The sequence below is a fragment of the Rhamphochromis sp. 'chilingali' genome (assembly GCF_963969265.1).
Source record: "Rhamphochromis sp. 'chilingali' genome assembly, chromosome: 12".
In the NCBI taxonomy this organism is placed as follows: domain Eukaryota; kingdom Metazoa; phylum Chordata; class Actinopteri; order Cichliformes; family Cichlidae; genus Rhamphochromis; species Rhamphochromis sp. 'chilingali'.
The window spans coordinates 21,534,908-21,556,265 of record NC_137939.1 but is presented as its reverse complement, the minus strand read 5'-3'; the positions used below and the strand labels follow the sequence as shown (position 1 = coordinate 21,556,265).

The window sequence follows — 21,358 nt, the reverse complement described above, 5'->3', positions numbered from 1 at the left end:
AATTTGTTTGTTGAAGGTGACAGTCAGTTCACTGTATTCAAACGGCCTTCACAGTCACCAGCTTTCAATCCAATAGAGCAACTTTGAGATTTGGCACAACAGGAGATCGCCATCGGGGATGTGCAAACAAGAAGTCTGCAGCAACTACGTGAAGCTCCATGTCAAGTCTCAGAGGAATGTTTCCAGCACCTTGTTGAATGCAACAAGATGCTGGAAAGGCGCTTTGTGCAACAAAGAATTAAGCCAGTCCTGAAAGCAAAAGGGGGTCCAACCCTTTGCTAGCAAGGTGTAACTAAAAAAGCGTGTCTACTGTAAATCAAACACTTGTAGGAAAATGTGCTTTCATTTTCTTGACAATTTTTCTCAGATGAAGCTACATCTTTGGTGATTTTATCTCAAAACTATTTGAAATAAGTAAATTTGTCTTGATACATGGAAAAACTATATCTATATGATTTGATTAAAATTATTTTTAAATGAAATGAAGTGCATATATGAGACATCTAACGTTTATGTTTTTACAACAACGACTGCTATTCATGCTGACAAAAGGGGTCATTACCAACCCAGCAACCCACTGCACTCATGGTGTCGTAGCCCTACTAATCTAGCATGAAGTAAGGTGCAACATGAAAAACTGAATTATTGGCATAATGGAACAAAAACAGAAGAACTCAGCATGATATTTTAGTCCATAAAACCAAAACCATTATCTAAAACCAAAACTTTCTGACAAACTACAAGACCGTTAAATAAGTAATCTTGACTAAGCTAGATCTACTTTCACTTTCAAAATGAACATAAAATGCATTTAAAGTCGAGTTGCATGTAGAAAATTTTCAGAATAGGATTAATGCTTATGTTTATAACTGGATGGAGCTATTGCTTGATTTGTGAAGTACTGTATTTAGTCTAAAGGAATTTTGATACAAATACCATAAGAGTGATAATAAAAGAATGAATTCAATTTGGGCATAATTTGCGTATGTGAAGAGATCAAAAATAAAAGATGCACATAATTTGAAAATCTGACTTTGACAAAGCTGTTTTGCACTTGTCACTGTTGATCAAACACCCTCATAATTCTGTTAATTCAAGCATTAAATAATTTAAAATGGGTAATACCATCTCAGTAACAAGAAATAATAGCTTGTAAAGCTAATTAAAGACAAACAAGTCTGAAATGAGTGAAATGCTTGAACATAAAAACAATCTGGTTAGGAGAGATCTCGTCAGACACAAAGTATATATTACCTTAACCAAGTCTTAATTGCAGGGCACCGTGGTATAATATATGAGGATTCAACATTTCTGATTTGGAATCACAACAACATTTTACAACAATATTATAATGCCTCCATAGCCCATCTCTTGTCTTTGACTGCTGCTGAGTGATTAGTTTTCTGCATAGCTGTAGCACCTACACACATACAAGGATGAAAGAATAACCTAAAGATGTTGCTCTCATTATTGTGGACTGCTCTGCGTTAAGCCAGGTTATATCATATTTAATTTAGATGCATAGGTTGAAAAAAACTGCTGTGGCTACAGATCTATTTCAGTTAAATTTAAAATGGCTGCATCAAATCAATTTCAATGTCCTATCTGGCAGCAGTTAAAAAGTAATTGCTCCATCAACTGCATGACACAACTTAAACATCAACAAGAATGATTCGTTTTTTTGCACCATATTTTTCAGTCCTCAGATTTTTTAGGAAAACAATGATCTGACTTCACATATTTGAAGCAAGTACTATTTTTCACAAACCCACTGTCCATACATCCTGGCGGAGAGCGCCTACTTTCCTCTGCCTACTAGCTTAATTCAGAGACAAGAACTGTGTTTATGTGAAGAAACAAGGCAATTCGTCATCCAGTCCCAAAGAAATGGTCAACAGCAGGGACAAAATGGCACACAATTCAGATTAATTGCTTCCCTACATATCTGCCCAGCGAATAAAACATAACACTACAGACCACATTAGACAGAAAGAGAGATCACAAATGGCTGAGGAATATAATGAAAAGTATTGATTTTCTTATGTTATTTTAGGTGGAACACCCAACTATAAAACGTTGTGATTTAATTATTGTAATAATTGGTTGACCGTTATGAAAGAGGACAATCTATGCAAAGACAAATGGAAAAAAGGATGAACCACTCAAAAGCCTCCAGACTTCAGTGTCTCTGAATTACGTGCTTCCTGAGAGCAGTGTGACGACAGAAAAACAACAAAGTCCTCAGGGGACCAACAAACTCTTATAAATGTCAAATAGATTTTAGTAATGTGCTCCGCAAGCGCTGATTTCTTTTGGACAAGGCCTTTCAACATAATAAACCATGTTACCTACCAAGGCCCATGTATAGCTGAGGGTACAATCTATACTCCTACAGTTCAGTGGGTCTGAACATGTCTGCAGAAAACCAACACAGCAGTTAACCATTATGTTTATTATATATCCTTTGTGCTTTGATCGTGTCCTATCATATAGGTCTGAAATGCTTGAGACTGAGGAGCATCCTGTTAAAGATCAACATTAAGATGCAGAGATAAACTCGAAACTTGTCAGAGGCAGGCAGATGTGCTTTTTTGCTCCTTGTAATGTGGTCAAAGGTATTGTAGGACAAGGGATAGACAAGCCGCAAGTGGCAAGCAAAGTGGCTGCTCATGGGGATCATTCACCTTCACAGCATCAGTGAACTCCATTACAAGTCAGGACCAACTGTTGGAAACCACTGAGCCATTAGTCAAACACAGATTGAGTTTGACAGCTAACCTCTTATGATGATCTCCTTGCACCACATAAAAACTTTTGTTGCCGCATAATCTAGTTGTTGTACTCAAGGAAGACTCGCTGCACTGCTATAGCTCAGAGCAAAAAGCAGAGAAATATCATTGTAATAATAATAAATTTATGTAGTAGAGACAATCAGAGTATTTGAACCATCTAATAAGCTGAATAAACCATAAAATCCTAAATGATGAAATAAAAAAAGAGATATTCTGTCGCCTGTGACTCAAACACAGTCAGGAAATCCTCTGTATAACAGCATGTTGAATTTAATAAGGCTCACTGCAAGTTGTTTCTTCCCACCATGGTGACGTCTCACTTAAAGTTTTTAATGTACACGTTCTTAAATTAAAACTCCTACATGGGTTTAAACAGTTCAATATAGTCTTGCCCTCCTGTGATGATTTATCCACTTGTGTATTAGAGAGAAATATTACTTACTTTTCAAAACTAATGCCATTACTTTTTTCTCAAAGTCACTGTCTCCACCTGAGCGATGGAAGATCTGACCTAAGAACATTGCAATATTTAACTGAGATCATCTGTAAAGTAGACGGAGTCTTTTTCAATTAAGTGTTCATTAAAAACTAAATTAGGCAATGACCTTTGAAACACAGTTGCAAAGGGAAGAGAAGAGAAAGGTAGACGTGCTCTTATAACATCCGTCACTAATTAAAATAAGAAATTTCAGTGCTGTGCTTCAAGGGTGTCGCTTCCTTCATTCTGTCAATAAAAACAACCAGCAAGACTTAATTACATGACAATGTATATGCTATTAGCATCATATTAACATTCAATTGTCACCTACTAGGTTCTAACCTTTTAAAATGTTTAAGCTACATGCCCTGAGAAAGCTTAAATATCTGGCGTGCTCACCTAAAAGTTGAATTATTCCACCGTAGCATAGCTTATATTTATGACCCATTTATACTTGGTTCATATACTTTGCATTTATTTTTTATTAAGCCCACATTTCTTCGTAATGTAATTAACATGTATTTATGAAAGAATTTTTAACAACAAACACAGAGGAATTCATAGATCAGAAGGCATACATAAGGGATGTGCCTGCAGCCAGACAGTAGTGTATTATCACCTGCCCTCGCATGGCCTCGTAATCTGAGAGCGAGATCAACAATCAATGGAAGGAGAGAAGGAGAAGACAAGACCAATCGATGCCTTTTAGAAACACTATGGTAATTTGCACTTATCAGTTTGGAGCAGCTGACTGCTATGAACTTCAAGGAATTGGATCACCAATAGATAGAAGTTCAATTTGAATCCCCAAAATGTTTTTAACATGTTTGTAATCATGGTATTTTAACTGACTTGTCTTGAAATTGCAGTTCTGTGCAGTACAGTGTGAGTCTGTTGTTGCTGCTTTTTATTCAAGTCAATTCAATTTTAGTTATATAGGGTCTTAGTAACAATCGCCTCAAGGCGCTTTATACTGTTTGGTCATGGCACTACAATCAGACAACCCTGATGAACAACCACCTGGCGACGTTGGAAAGGAAAAACTCCCTTTTAACAGGATGAAACCTCTGTCAAAATCAGGCAAAATCGCCCAGCAGCCTAGGCCTTTTCCAGCATTACTAAGGCATGGGTCTCCCTGATCCAACCCTAACTATAAGCTTTACCAAAAATGAAAGTTTTAAGCCTAATCTTAAAAGAAAATCCAAACTGGGATCTGCTTCCACAGAACCAGCTCCGGGGGCCTGTAAGCTGACGCCTCTGCCTCACATTCTACTTTTAAATATCCTAATAAAAGAAGGCTGCAATCTGAGAGCAAAGTACTCCACTGTGATATGGTACTGTGAGGTCTTTAAGATAAGATGAGGCATAATTATTCAAGACCCTGAATTTGAGGAGAAGAATTTTAAATGTAATTCTACATTTAACAGAGAACCAACGAAGACAAGCCAATATGGGAGAAATATGCTCCGTCATTCTAGACCCTGTCAGTTCACTCGCTGCAACATTTTGGATCACCTGAAGGCTGATACTTTATTATTGGTAAAGTATAATACTATAATAATTGTGGGAAACAATTAAGAATGTCTTTTGACTTGTGGATCTTTGGTCCTAAACTGGACTAATTCAAATTTTGATGGATGACACTGGGATATCTGTGGTCAGGAGGTAGACCTGAGGTAGAGGTAGAACTACTACTTGGAATATTGTTGTTTCGATTCCTGGCTCCTCCAGTCTGCATTCCACAATATTCTTGGGCAAGATACTGAACCCTGAGTTCCTCTCGGTGCATAATCTGAGTGTGAATCCATGTGAATTCTAGATAGAAATCTCTTTTGTGGGTAAGTGGGTGAATGGGACATGTTGTATAAAGCCCTTTGAGTGGCAATATATATATAGCAATATATAGCAATATATAACAACCAGTCTATTTGCTCATCAAGTCATCAGCCAATGTTATAGCAATCATTTCGAAATAAAAAAAACCAACAACAAAAAAAGCAGTTACCAAAATCATTGGTCTTTAACCTCTTGGCTAAATACATTAAATATTTTTTCAGACATTTCAGTCAGGACTGGACAAACATACAAATTGATGGACAGACTGTAGTATAATTACCTAAAAACAAATCTCTTTTACAAGATATGAAAAAATGACTTCTTTCATAAAGCAAATTACCCAAATACTGTGCTGCAGTAGAACCGTCAGACATTTTTGGCAGTCAGAGTCAGCTGGCAAAAAAAGCCTCAGTACTTTTCAGGCTTGGCAGGTAGATGTTACCACAAGTTGCTTTACTTGTTAGCCAAAATCATCCTGAATTTTCTAAAAAGCCAGAGCTCGCTAACACGGGTGTATTTTATGAGTCCATCAAATTATCCCAGCGTGATGTTGTAATGCTAACAAGGAAGCAAAACAGTTGTGAAAGGGGCTTATTAAATGTCACTTTTGAAACTGCAAACAACAACTGCAGGGCCCAGTGCTGTAGTCATTCCAACTAGAAAACATTAGGGACTAAAAACAGTGATGCAACAAATTTATCTTCTGTCTGAGATGAAGAAACTAATGTTAAAGCATGCTAGTGATTACAAAATGAAATGCATCAAATCCACTTGCAATGTGACTGAGTTCCCTTAAATAAATTAAATCTTGTTGCTTAAATGCCAATTTTACAGGTAGCCTTAGGATTGAATTCAGTCCACAATAAAAACAACCATCATTTCTACCTTTTACTGCTTCCCAACAGATGTTAGCAAATGCCCCAACAATTAAAAACCACAAAGCGTTGAAGAAACACATGACACATACCAAATATTTCCACTCGATTGGCAATATTTTAAATCCTACACAGGCATCTGACAGTATTCCATCAATTATTCAGGAGGAGTAAAGACTCACAAAAAGTACTGCACCCCCGGCTATGCAGCAGTAAATCACTGTATAGCACACCATCTGCTGCCTGTCAAAGCCAACGGTTGCTGTGTGCACAGGAGTGTAGTGCAACACTGATTCATAAGTCCAGGGTGATTTCCAGTGCAGGTAAAACAATGCTTTTTCTCTAGATATTTATTATGCCTACGCTTGGTATTAACAAATGATTTCACAATATACACAATATTAGCAGTCTGACCTGAGCTGAAAGCAGTGCAAAAAAGTGCCAACATTTCTCTGGCTGTAAAAGGGTATTAAAAAAAAATATGTCATCAAATATTTATCGCCCACAAGATGGGATTTAAAGATGATTCTCCATCTCGTTGCTGGTTCCTTCACCTTCATTAGTGTTGCAATGCTTAACCTCCTCCTGAGACAAAATATCCCATATTCAGACTTCAATAATGCAACGCCTTCATTCTTAGGGCTGAGGGCTGGCTTGCCTGATGTCTGACTAATCGCTGACAAAGCTATGGCTTCACTGGCTATTTTTGGGCACATAAACAGTGGAGTTTACAACAATATTCCACTACTTTGATATAAACCAACACAAACTATCTTGTTACCAACTGAATCTTTCAAAGTGAGCTTGGTTTCTGTGGCTTCTTCTTTAATTAACTTAATGTCTCCATGTAGTAAAAATAGCATCACTTCCATTAGTTAACTGTCAAAGTGCAATGACTTGGTTTAGTATTAGCTGAGGCTTTCCAAAAACCCCACATATTCAAAAAGTCTGTTGGAAAATGTCTAAAAGAAAACGCCCTGTTGTGAACTGCATTATGTCCCAAACTGAAATGCACAGAGTCAATGCGGTTCTCATTATGTTGTTGATTATCAGTTATTCTGCATGCCAGACTCAATATTCTGTTTTGCCATTCACCCAGTCAAAGAATGACAGTCTAATTATCTGCTGTGTTTACATTTCCCGATGTCTTCATGTAAGACACTGGCTGCATTTCACCCATTCCCTCTCTCTCAGGGAATCCTTTAAAATGTTGATTTAAAGGATTCCCCAAGGCATGTCTGTACATGAAATTACACTGCTTTGAAAAGAATAACACTGCTTTGTGTCTGACATAGTTTTTGCCATAAAAAAAAGCCTGGTTAGACATTCCTATTATGGTGCCCATTTCTCCAGTCTTTGAACAGAAAAATCTATGAATATGCAAATGGATTTAAGAATTTGTTTGCAAGATACAAGATGACTCATGTACATGTGCGTGTGTGATGAGCTCTTTAAGCTAAACTAGTTAAGTTGTCACAAATCTTACTAACAGGTCGATGCCTCAAGCTTATAAGTGCCAGCGGAAAAACTGCTCCATTTTCAGCATTAAAACATCCAAGTGAAGCAACATTAACTAGAAGAATTAATGCCCAAAGTTTCCAATGATAAACTTTTACTGTTCAAATTTTATATCTAAATTCTGCTACATTGCTCCCTTTTAGTTAAATTAAGTAATAATGTTTTACTTTTTAGTGTCTGAAACCAAGAGGCAAAATTATGTCTCCCACATTAATTCAGCAATTTATTAAGCAGTGGCCCTCGGAACAGCACTGTACCTCCAAACAGCAGCACTAAATTATTAACTCCACCACATTTAACACATTGCATCATCTCAAAAAAGTGCCACTGGCAGAGCTTAATGTCAACCAATATTTTCATTAAAAATTGATATCTGTGAATGATTTTGGCTTCAAAGAGTTGGAGGAGATCTAATTCCAGCCAGTATGTCCTCAGTGTTTCATGCCTGTCTGATCTGTACTTCCTAATGCCTGTATCTAGACATAAAAACTATGAATTTAAAAGGCTCAGCTAACAGAGACGTGCTTCTTGAAAGGCCAAAACAAACAAAAACTAAACAAAACAACAAGTAGCAGATGCTGTAAAATGCTGCACAACGCAAATGTTTCACAAATCAGCGGTTCAGTTTTGCTCTTCAGTTTTGCTCCAACATTGTGTCCTGAGAATCCCACAAGCGGTGGCAGCTTTACCACGAGCTTTATAAAATCTGCACAATACAAACTGCACAGTTTAACTTCGATTGCAGCTTAACTTTCCAATTTGGATTCACTTCTTCAGTTTGTAATATGAAAATGGTGAGACTGCAAAAATGAAAAGAGCGTTTGTAAAGAGATTCTTCAACTTTTCAGCCACATGCTGGGAACTAGATAAGGAGAAAATGTCAATTTCAGTATATGCATGAATTACTCTGTAATTCACAGTTTCACTTTGCTTTCAGAGTGAGAGCAGCGCAATCAGCTAGTCACCATTAATTTCTCATAGAGCTCAGGCCAGCATGGAGTCAGACAACAGGCTTGACAGCTCAGATAAAGCCAAGCTGAGACGTTAACCACTTTTTGCTAACAACAAACAAATTTCCATAATTTGGTTTCATTTTATATATGTAAGACTTTATAACGTTCAAGACATGATGCGGTTACCCCCACTGTGGGAGTCGGTTCCTTTTTTTTGATGGGGGGCACTTTAATTGATTGTACTTCATTTTTGCTTGCCACTAGAAATTGTACTACCTGTAATGACGATCATGACAGTAAATATTAAGGCAGAAGTATTTAATTTGTCTATTTTTAAAGACAGAGGTAAATTCAGAGCATTCTGCAGTAAACATATGCTTAGACAATAAAATGTAAGTGACGAAAACAACTGATGTCAAACAGTTCAAATATGAATATTTCAGCTCATGTATTTAAGTGCTGTATTGTTGTTCGACTATAAGAAACTTGTGTAGTTATACACAATCAAGGTCCTTTAAAAAAGGAACCTTGATTATAATGATTATGTGAATTACAGGCCGATCTCTAAGCTCCCGTTCCTCTCTAAAATCCTTGAGAAGATAGTTCTTTCACAACTCCAGGCGTACCTGGATGAGAACGACATTAATGATAAATTCCAGTCTGCCTTTAAACCACATCATAGCACCGAAACAGCGTTGCTTAGAGACCTTAACGATCTTCTTCTAATTGCTGATACTGGACGCTCTGCGGTCCTAGTTTTATTGGATTTATCCTCGGCCTTCAATACGGTAGATCACAACATCTTATTAGCGAGGCTTGAGCATACTGTAGGCATTAAAGGTGTTACCCTTGACTGGTTTAAATCATATCACTCCAATAGGTCCTTCTTGGTCAACCTGGGCACCTGCTCTTTCTCCGCTGCACCTGTCTGCTGTGGCGTGCCTCAAGGATCTGTGCTGGGCCCTATTCTTTTCTCCCTCTATATGCTCTCTCTAAGCGCAGTCTTTGAGAAATACCACACCGCTTTTCACTGCTATGCTGATGATATACAGATCTACTTTGAACTAAATGATGATCTTGTTTGTCCTTGTACGGCTTTCAAGAGTGCATGCGTGAGGTCAAAGAGTGGCTCTTAGGAAACTCTCTTATCCTAAATGATAAGAAAACTGAAATCGTGGTATTTGGCAGCAACGTTCCCCGTGGCGAACTTCATGATGCCTTTGGTTCCCTTACCAGTTCCCTCTCTGACACTGTTAGCAATTTGGGCGTGTTGCTGGACAGCTCTTTCAAATTCGATAAACAAGTGTCTGCTGTAGTTAGATCTAGTTTCTACCAACTGCGTCTCATTTCCAAGGCTAGGCAGTATGTTCCACATAAGGACCTGGAAAAGCTCATCCACGCCTTTGTGACCTCTAGGCTGGATTACTGCAATTCACTTTATTTCGGTCTTCATTCTGCCCTTCTTCATGGACTGCAAACAGTTCAAAATACTGCAGCACGCATTCTGACCAGAACTGGGAGGTTTGCCTCTATTACTGTTCTAGCTGACCTGCATTGGCTACCCATTAAATACCGCATCCAATTTAAAATACTGCTGCTTACGTTTAAAATCACCAACAACACAGCACCGAGCTACCATATCGAACTCCTTAAATCGTATGTTCCCGCCAGAGCACGAAGATAATCTACTCAGTTACTCTTGGTGCAGCCTAGATCTCGGCTGAAGTCTAGAGGTGACCGTGCGTTTGCCTTGGCTGCACCAGAGTTGTGGAATAACCCTCCTCATGCTATCCGGGCGTTCGATTCTATCCAATCATTTAAATCACGGTTAAAAACCTATTTGTTTAATCTCGCTTTTCCTGCTTGTTAATGCCTGTACCTGACTCTTAGACTTACTCTATTTTCCTTTATACATATCTTTTAAGGCTTGTGCTTTTACATTGTTTTTACTTGATATGTATTTTATGCTACCCCTGTGTATTAGTGACAATGACCTGTTAGTATATTTGGTACTTTGCTAAGGCCTTATAATACTCATGTTACTTTCTGTCTTTTATGTTAAGCACTTTGGTATACAGCTAGTTTTTAAATGTGCTCTATAAATAAAGATGTATTGTATTGTATACACAATTATTATTATTTAACATTACCAATGCCAATTAAGGTGAAATAACATGGAGTTCTAAAAATCCAAAGACAAAGCTTAAATTCAAATTGCTCTCTGCTGCATCACAAACTTATCTCATGGGTAAAAACTAATTCAAAGAGCAAAGTAATGCCCAGACAGTGATCAAAGAGCATGACAAATCAACAGTGAAAATGGAGCTGGGTAAGAGTTATGTCAATAAGAAGGGAGGATGTTTTTGGACCCAACTTTTCACGAAGCCTTCAAGTGTGATAAATGTGCTGCGGACTATAGTGTCAGGAGATAGTCTGTCATGAAAGACAGCAACACTGGCCAGATGACGTGGAAAACAGCGGAACACTGCATTTGATCAGGTTTCTTTTCCGAGACGACACTAATCTATCACATTAGGCTGAAATCAGACATAACCCTGATACACTCCAGCTAATCTAAATACGTCATCCATCACTGATAACAGCTACCAATCAGCAAAATGGGAGACGATAACAATAACATCTATTTCTACATCTGCTTCTACATTCCACCTCTGTCCCTGCAGGCACCCAAAGTAACCACCAGTGTGACTTGTTAGAGTTGCCTCTACCCTGGTCTTTGTGTGTTTTCACCATCTTTCTTAAGGCAGAGCAGCTAACCAAAAAAACTGCCCACTGTGTCAAGGACATTTTCATAAATCTGAGAGAGAGAGAGAGAGAGAGAGCACACCACCCTTCAAAATATCACGCTTTCTTTCACAGTGTTTCAAATGCATTCCAATGAGGGGGCACAAACCAGCCATGTCCTAGATAAACAGTGCCCTGCACTGCATTGAATGCCTCTCAATTGCAGTAGGGTTTACATAACGGCAGACAATGCACAAGGATGCACATCACTTCCAGAACTCAATATGACAAAAATACAGACTGAAAAGCAGAATCCTTGTTATTAAAACAAAAAACAAAAAAAAACAATGGATGATCTCCAAGATGACTTAGAACACACTGAAAATAGAAGCTGTAGAATAACGTGAAGGTTTTAGTTACTTTTTTTAGGGAAGTTATATTGCTCCTGTTTCTAGCTTTCACTGTTTTTAGTTTCTCCAAGAAGTGATGTGATCCTAATCTAATTGATGACATTAAAGATTCATGATAGAAGACACGTGGTTTAGAATTAGTGTATTTACTCAACAAAATGATGGTTCCCTTGTAATGAATAATGCCATACTGAGACTACTGGTTAGAGCTGTGTATAGTCATGTGAGAGTGTCCCTAGTTTAGGCTGAGGCTAAAGAGTCAAGTATTGACAAACCATTGCTTACAGCAGAGAAACACACAAGGGAAACCTGGGGATGGAGATGATGGTAAAATAATTCTTGAGTGGCCCTGGATGTCTATTTGAAATATCACATTAATAAGGTATAAACAGTAATAACAATTGCTTGGCATTCAATAATTCAATAAAGGAAGAGAATGGAGTAATAAAATGTTTATATTTTTGCAGTTAATCTCATTAAAAAACAATCCAAAGAAAAATTAAACACATTAGTCCATGGTAACCCCCAGCTTTCAGCATACAGCATGCCACAAGATCATAGCAGTTGCATCTTGATGTTTCTCCCCATTTTGTTTACCTGTTTTTCCTCCTGAGTTGTCAGATATTATACAACCACTTGCACGCACGCAGCCTCTTGGCGATTAACACAGCTAAGATTCACAAAGCATTCTTGTTTAATGAAAAAAGACGCACAGTTTGTAAGACGACGTACAGTGTGGATCTCTGTGTCTTGAGGCTTTTTGAGCAGTGATTCAGGAAGACTCTCCAGATAAGAATAGAGACCGTGAAGACTATATATTCACAGATATATATAGCTCTCCACATAACAATATCGTGAGAGGGTTTAGAGAACTGAACAAAGCATGAGAGCAATAATTTTGATCAATATAGTCCATTGAATGTCTTGTCCCTCGTGCAAAATAGATTTTGCAGCCCTCCATCATGATCTTGGAGGCACCATCCAATTTGCTGTCAAGTCAATAATCTCTTTGGGAGAGATCGAATCTGCAAGATTCCCTCAACTTGGCAGTAAGACACAGCCAAAACACACAAGTACTCTTCACTTCACTCTTTGTAGAGGGAAGTTAGATTAAAGGCATTTGTTTCTGCTTGTTTCTAACACCTCTCTGAAATGCAGCTTCACTGAAAACACATTAGCTGAATACAAATGAACACCAGGAATCTTTTATTCTGGGAACGACAGCAACACAATGACCTGAGTGGTGAATGAGTGAAAAGGATGAATCAACACCCAGTGGAGCACCTTTAGCTTTATAAAGCACCATAAGTGACCTGCCACTCGCACAACTTTACCGGTGCACTGAAGTTACAAAACACAATGGTAATGCACTTGAAGTCAAACCCAGGCATCATTTGCTAGTATGGCTAATGTTATATACAGTGCTGTGCAAAACACTCATATATCTTGCTTCCAAGAAGCCAAGTGGTCTTAAAGCACAGTTTTCCTTTGCTTGTTCACTCAGAGAGAGATGGAAGTATGCCAAACAACACAGGGACTGGTCTTAATATCAGTCATAACATGTCTTATGGAGTGATGAATCTAAATGTAAAATGTTTAAATCATCATCAATGTACAGAGGAGATCGGGAAAGAGGGATAACGATGAGTGTCTACAGCTATCTGTGAAACACGGTGGAGGCTCTGTCATGGTTTGGGGCTCAAAAATTGATCAAACAATAATTGCAGAAAAGTACATTCACCTTTTGATCCACTTATCATTACATCTGGAAAGGTGTTGGCATGGTAACAGCTTCATTTTTCAGCATGGCATTGATCCCAAACACACCGCTGCTAATACAGTAAAAGCCTGCAAGCATAGAAGGTACAGTCATGGACTGACCTTCCCAGAATCTGGACCTCAACATTACTGAAGGTGTGTGGGATCAACGTGTGTGGCTATTGATTATATTTTCATAGTACAATACATTCTGTATTGTTTTCTTTTGATACACAGTGATCATCTATAAATTACATAATGGCAAATGTATGCTGTACAGAAATTAAAATGCATATATTCATGTAAAATACACATGATAATATGACGAGTAAAACATGTTCTTGCTTTCATTTTTTAAGCGTATTATTCTTTCTTATCGCCTACTCTAACCAACAGGTACGCGTAGCAATACGCACATGGATTTTTGATTCTGTATTCTGTGTCCTTCGCCTGCATACCGGCCTCAAAGAGAAAGAAGCAGCTCTCATGCTGAGCACCTACTCACGCAGCTAAAATATTCTCTTTCCTTCTTTCTCTCTCTGACTGATTATATTTCAGTATTCCTCTAATGAAAAACACAAATTCTTGTACACCTAATTTTTAAACAAACAGATCACACAACCTTGCAGGTTACATGGAACAACAAAATTCTAAAACTCTTCACAGCAGCCTGCGGTCTAAATTCATTTCAAGACATTTCAGACTCGGTAGAATTTCAAAGCTTGGGATTATTTTAAAGAGGAACAAAAAATCTTTTTTTTAAGGTTTTCTGTTGATGTTTGCACCGCTCCGAGCGTTCTGCATGTCAGATGGGCAGATCTTCACTTGGCAACACTGAGAAATGGCAACTCGGCTCTCCCACTGCAAAACCCCGTGGGAATGGAGGGGGAAGGAAAACAGAAAATGTCTCTTCATTTCTAAGATTTCAGGGGCCAGAAAAATATATTTAATGAGGCTTTGTGTTGTTTCTCTGAGGAGCAAAAAAAAAGAGAGAAAAACTTCAGATTGTGCTGCCAAATGCCTTTTGGAGTAGACTCAGATGAAAAAATATAGATGAAAATACACACAAAGCCCTTAAAACTGTATTTTAAACACACACAGACCCTGGGGGTGTGTTACCATAAAAACAACTGTTGACAGACATTTATAATGTCCACTGTCATTATTTGGGCAGATCAAATCATGGCTCCAAAGCAAAACTGTTATTGCAGTGATGTGAATAGTCTTGTACCTTTCTCTGGTTTCTCTATTCAAAGCTCAATTGAATTAATTTCAATTCAAAGGCTGTACTTGCACCACATATTGTCGGGGTTGTAATTTTAGTGTTATTTTCTGACTGAGAATAAAACTCTTGTTAATACCAGCTTCCTAAATGTATATAGAGAGGCCTGGAGCCCAGGGGATGCATTTCAAATGCCTCTGTGCAATCCCTTAACCCTCTTGACAAGGACGGATCTCCAGAGTAGCTTTTAGCAGAAGCACTTCAAAAAAGAGTGTCACTATTATGAGCAGAAAATCAAAAAGGATATAAAATACAACATATGGGCAATACAGAGGACACTTTCATATTTATTTCACAAGACTGTAAAGATTTACTTTAAAGCAGTGAGGCCATAACGGCTGAGAAATCTTCAGCAGAATAGTTGCCAAGAACTCTGAGATGTTGAGGTTTGGGTGCAAGCAGAGTGTGATATAGATCTGGTCAATAAACAGCCTCCTGAATAGAGTGAATCTAAACAGGTTCCTAAACTCTGACAGCACCCAAGACTAACGTATTTATACATGTCAAAGCCTGAGGTTATTCAATCTGGGAATCCACTGAGCAGTGTGCTTACTTAGCCCTTGGGGCCAACAGTCAGCTTTTTATGGTTTCTGGTATAACCTACAGATATCCAGGCCATGACTCCTGTGTTCATCTGCTGGTTGCACATATAAAAGAAAACAAAAAGGATACAAAAGGCAAAGTATTTTAGCAAATACAATCCCTCTTTCGTACCCCCAAAGAGTAGTAGTAGTTGGCTGATTTATATTCATGCAACTACAAGAGAACAACATCAGAAACCAGAAGGTTTCTGCCATAAAAAATATTTCCCTTCCTACAGATTCTACAAAGTCATATGCACAATATGTTCACAGACTTTAGAATGCATTAAATGTGTGCCTCCACAGACATTCATTCAGTCTATAAGTACCTAGCAAACCTTCATATTCCATGTACATTAATGTAAATGAAGGTCCCGTGTCTATGTGAAGTGATTAAATGGTTGAACAGGCAGATGATTCTAATGCAGGGAAGCTGTGTTTAAAAATAAAACTACGGAGAGAAGAATAGAGGATGTCTCTGAATACAATGAGGCTAAAAACAGCAGGTTTTCTGAAAAAATGTCAACACAATCTCACCATGTTAAAAAGAAAAAAGCCCACAACACAGAATCTGTAAAGATGATGACTTAATATGGAAATTAAAGCAACAACTCCTCCTTCCTCAGTCCCATTCAAACAGAGAAGATAAGAGCTACACCAGATGTGTCATATAGGAAGGTGTTTTTCTACAAATTGGATGATTAACAGAGCAGTGCAGCCAGCATTGAGACATTTGGCTGTGGGACGCAGCTCAGTGAAGAATGATTGGCTTTGAGGGCCAGGGGAGCAGATGAGACAGGGACATGGAGCATGGAGCTGGACTAAAAGACTGAGTGTGCCCACTTGGTTTTCCATCAGGATATCACTTCCATACTGGTCTGCCTGTGCCTCTTAAAGAGTGACTCCACCTATACAAAAGGGGCTATTTCTGTATCGGCAGTGTTACGCCGACTTGCTCTTCATGGGACGTTATCTCTGTCTTTAGCTCCACCCTCTTAACATTAATTATGCAGCTCAATGCAGCACTCCAAATCCCTACTGCAGCTCACCCACACTACAATACTCCACTGCTTTCTCCCACTCTCTGTCTCTGTCACAACCAACCCACAAATGAGTGTTTCTCTCTTTTTCTCTTCAAGACTACGTTCTCAACGCTCCCTAGTCAAAGACAACATTTTCCTTCTGCGAATATAGACACTTTAGACAGGACAGAAACAGTTCTCTCTTCCCTTTGTCCGACTTCATATTAAAAGCTGAAATGATTAAATGTGTGAAACATAAGTAGGTTGAACAATCGATTTCGAAACCACTGTTTTGATTTTTTGTACCAGATGGCCTCATGAAGGAAATGTTTCAATCCAGAAATAGAGTAAGCAGCTGATGTTAATGGGTACATTTATAATGATTGCGAGTTGTATTACTATCTTTAGTTGCAGTGTGACTCACAAGCAGCTCATATTTATATTGTGTCATTTCCAAAGCCTAGTGCTGATTTTTCAGTGCAAATCAGAAGCAAACAGTCTGATGTGGCAAGGAAACACACTTAACAGCTCAAACACCTGTCTGGCAAGGTGTAATTGACTCAACCACTCCTGAGCACAATCACTGTTGTGTCACAGGAAGCAGAGAGAGTCCACACTATGCAATCTGAATCAGCCACATCAGCAAAGTAGATGGAAACCAGAAAGCGTAGAATGAGAGAAGCTCTCACACTCCTGCCAACCACCCCCCAGGCAGGCAGTGGGATGGAAACGTTGCAACTGTTTATGGAAGCAGAAACAAGCTTCTCTTTCGTTTCCTAGAGCTTTTCACATGATTAAGATTCATTTTACATTTGCATGCATGTGTTTGCATGTGTGCACGTGCATGTGTTTGAGAGTGACAGTGAGAGAGTATTACTTGCCTGGCCAAAAGCTGAATAATTAATCCTACAGAACTGAAGTGTGAGGCTACAGTTTAAGGTATTTATGCATAATGTACTCTGCCTGACATTAAACTGACTAAGGAGTGTTTTGTTTTGGGTTTTTGTTTTTGAGCCCACATCAAGTGAAGGTCTTGGAAGTTGTTTGTGGGACTGTTACTTCATATCTGCCACACATGCCTTCATCGAACAAATATGAAGCCAAAGGTATGCAAACTCCAGACATTTAAAGTTTTATCTGGCTTGCTTCCCTATACATGCATTTAAATAAATTGCTCTCCTCTGTTTGCAAAGATGCTAGCTCTTGAACAAAAACAAACAGTGAGGCAGATGTTCCTAATGAGGAAAACATGGCCAGAGAAGGTGGGATCATTTAGTCAGTACCCAGCAAAGTGAATGTGCTATATGCTTACATAATCCAGGGACTGACTGTGAATTGACTACTCCCTCTGTCTACAAGGCAATGCGCTAGCAGGAGCAGGTCGGCTGTTTTGTCACGTTCACCATGTTTCCATCGCTCTTTAAAAATCCGTGCATCACCAGACGTCAAGAATGAACACCGAAGAGTGAACAGCATTTTCTTAGGTTGAGGTTGCCGTTCTCCAGCAGGCAGCCCTCTATGCTGTGCTGCTCTGCTGCTGCTGCAGGGGTCTTTTCAGTGCATGGAACCGGATGGTGAACAGAGAACACAGCGGGGGCTGGGCACTGCAATGTACTGCAGTGCTCGTAGCTCTGCTATGCACACCCACTCTCTTCCATTCTTGCTCTGCCTCTGACAATCTCTCAATCTCTTACTCTATCTCTCTACCCTTCTCTGGCCAATGGTTGTATCATTTGTCTTCCCTCATCTCTTCTCCTCAGATTCGTTATGTGCTTTTCCTGCCTGCTTCTCTCAACACTCTTATGGTTGACTGCAATCGATATTTCCCTTGCTGTCTCTTATATTGTTCTTTTAAACTACCCTACCCTCTGTTTCTCACATGGACATAGACATGCACATCTATAAGACTAATACATATATACATCAAATAACCTTTACCTGGAGAGTTATCTTAGCCTGCTTCTAACCCCATTATTCCAGACTTCCATTTTTTCTCCAAATGGAGTAGAATATCTATAATTTACATCTCTATATTAGCAGTACAAGTACACATACACGCAATGTCATTGGCACCACTTGCTGTGTTTATCAAGGTGTCATTATAGCATCCCCAAGAGAGACTGCTCGGCTAAAACATCTGCAGCATCCTCTATTTGCATCGGAATAATCTAAACAAAATAGCCTGGTGAGTTTTTACAGCACCTCTTCTTATCCTGAGATGGGCAGTTTTGAGATTGTTGCTAAATGTACAGTGACAGCCGTTGTTGCTCCGCTATGTTGCCTCCACCATCATTTACAGGGGCACACTAAACGCCCATGCCGCACAGTATGGGACAGAGGATGTCACGCTTGGAGGATGAGCAATGACAAGCCCAGCAGCTGGTCCCTTCCCCCAGAAACTTCACAACTGTTAGAAACAGTTACGCTAATGACTTACATGCAGTGTTTACAAAGTTATCGAGATAAACCTTGCAGGCAATTTGATTATGAAACAAGAAACCTCTTTCAAAGCGCTTACACAAATAAATACAAGAACATGACCGCAAATGTTTTTGGCGTGACTCATTCCATCTACATTCCATCTAACAGCAAAAGCTTAACCCTCCTCCATCTCCCACACTCTGCATTTATCTTCAAGATGCTGTCTACTTCTTGGAATGGTGAGGGGTTTCATATCTATTTCCCATTAAAGAGCAGAGGTTTCTGATCATCACTTCCTGAATGAGTTTTACAGTCTGGCAGCAGCATCCTGCAGAGACACTTTTGTGGTCGCTTCATAAAACAAAGCTCTGTGTCACAGCAGGTGTCAGAGCCGTATGAAGAAAAGTCATTGCATGTAATTTTCATTTTTTTTTGCAAGCGATTTGTAGAAAACATAATTAATTGCTAGCCACTGTTAACTGGAATCACTCAATAAGTCCATGTAAAACCCATTTGTCAAGCTTGAAATATCTTGCTGCTGCAGTCGGATTGATGGAAGGAAAGCTGAACAAAATCTCAGCGCTGACACTCCCACCTAGAGCATACAGCAATAATACAGGTAGACAAGGCCGGCCAAAACATTCTTTTTTCCTTTTTGTGTGTGTATTTTCTTTTCAAAATGAAACTGTGAAGAAGCCACTTTTCAGTTCCTTCACAAAAACACAGCTCTTCTTAAGGTAAACTGTGTTCCAGAAGAAGAGAGGTGTATGAATAATGAAGAAGCAAAGCCACACAGCCATTGCAAACGTCATATAACAATTTAGAAAATTTAACCAGGCAGGGTATTACATCAGCTAACCAAAGATAATTAGGAATGCCCATTAGCCTTCACTAAACATTGGTTTGCTTCAAACTTTATAAAGGAAGCTCTTGCATAAGGTCCCTGCTATGTGCACTGTCCATGGTGCTGAAACAGATTACATTTTCTTCCCAACCCTCTTTGTACCCCTGTATATAAGAAAGTCTTGAAAACTTGAAACACAAATCTACATTACGATCGGGTTTAGATGTATGTCTCGTGCTTATAGCTACTATCAGAGTACAAGGTACGAGCTTCACTTTTAACTAATATGAAAACACAAAAAAAAATGCTCATCCAGTATTTTCAGCATCCTCATAAACATGTTAAGTCCATCTATTATTTTTCCCTGCTCTGCAGCAGGCCAGTGTTCACAGACATTTTCAGCAGAGAAAACACATAGTGCCCACTGCTGGACAACATCACATCTTCATTCAGAAATGATCAAGGTCAGATATACAGAACAGAAAGGAGGATATACTAAATTACTGCAATTTCTCTTAAATAAAAGAATGAAATCATTAATATAAAAACATATAATTATGAATAACCCTTTTAACTGTATGTCAACTTACTATCCTTTGTTGTTTGAGCTAATTTTTAACAATAATAATAATTCATAATATTATTTCTATCTTTTTGTGTTTCTTTAGTACACTTTAGTCAGTTCAGCCAATCAGAGAGCCCACTTTTGCTGCAGGCTTAGACTGGAGGAAGTCCCAGAGCACCGGATAAACCAAACAAAAACTAATCGCCGGTCTCAAACACTATCAGAGCCAATTCAAACAGTTATCTAAGCAACCCCACTGACACTCCGGGTACACAACGAGAGCGTGCAGGATAAAATTATAATGGGCTGACGTAGTCTTTTTACCACACTAAGCTTATCATAGTGTACCTATTCACAATATAAGTAGCAAAACTTCACTTATCCCAAACTGGGATAGGTGAAAACGAGGTAAAACTGTGAGAGCAAATTTGGGAAGCTGGTAGCTGGTTTGGGTTGCTTCATCCTGGCACTGTCTGGATGCTGAGGCAGCTCTGCACAGGGATGTAATGGGATACTGCAGCACTAGAGAACCGTGTGCACAGAAACTTGCCTAGGAGCATCAGGGAGTCCCACACTAACCTTCCCCCTCCCTCTTTCTCTCTCCTTCTTCGTTTTCATCAAATATTATGCAAAAAAGAAATGGAAACAAACAGAGATCCATGTATGCATTTAAAAGGGAACTGTGTGTGAAGAACTAAAACAAGGAAAAGAATAAGTACACTCACTAACAGTGAACACAGAACACAACTTCAGAAGTGAAATAATCCGGCATGCTTGCAGGAGAATGCAGCTGCTTACCTTTTGTGCAGGTTGCTCTCTCCTGGACACGGAGTTCTTCCCCCTTCTCTGCAGATTCCCAGACACTTTGAGATAGAGAGAGAAATAATCAATCTCTTCTTACTTTCTCTTATTTCCAATTTCAGAATGAATAAGTCAGGAGTCTAACATAGCAGTGTAGACACACCTTTACTCTGTAAACTCTGACACACACACACAGACTCCCATTCAAATGCACCCCAAGACTGGAGTACCCAAATTGATAAAGATCTGCTCAGGGGAGGGATAAAAACTACACACACTCACACACTGCAGTTTTTTTTTCTTTCTCTTGCTCAGCCGCTCTGCTGCTTTTTTCCTGCTGTCTTTGCCTGCACTGCTTCCTGATTGGCTAAGCTGCTCTTCAATAACATAAGCTCTCCTCTTTAATTGGAAGGGAGCCAGTTATGTGGTGCACCAGAAGCCCTCCCGCCCAGCTCATCTCTCTTTTTTTTTTATTCC

At 39.0% G+C, this 21,358-nt stretch overlaps 1 protein-coding gene across 4 annotated transcripts in view; it reads right to left on the bottom strand.

Moving 5' to 3' along the window:
* The window catches only part of LOC308407817 (synaptotagmin-2-like), a 63,294-nt gene that overhangs the window by 40,863 nt on the left and 1,073 nt on the right, over positions 1-21,358 (bottom strand). The window contains exons 1-2 of one of the 4 annotated variants that reach the window (XM_080899713.1): positions 21,045-21,347; positions 20,879-20,943 (exon numbers count right to left, since the gene is read on the bottom strand). The gene's annotated coding sequence lies outside the window, so the exon portion shown is untranslated. Of the gene's footprint in view, positions 1-20,878; positions 21,350-21,358 lie in introns of those variants that run through there. The other 3 variants (XM_080899714.1, XM_080899716.1, XM_080899712.1) reach the window with 3 other exon arrangements.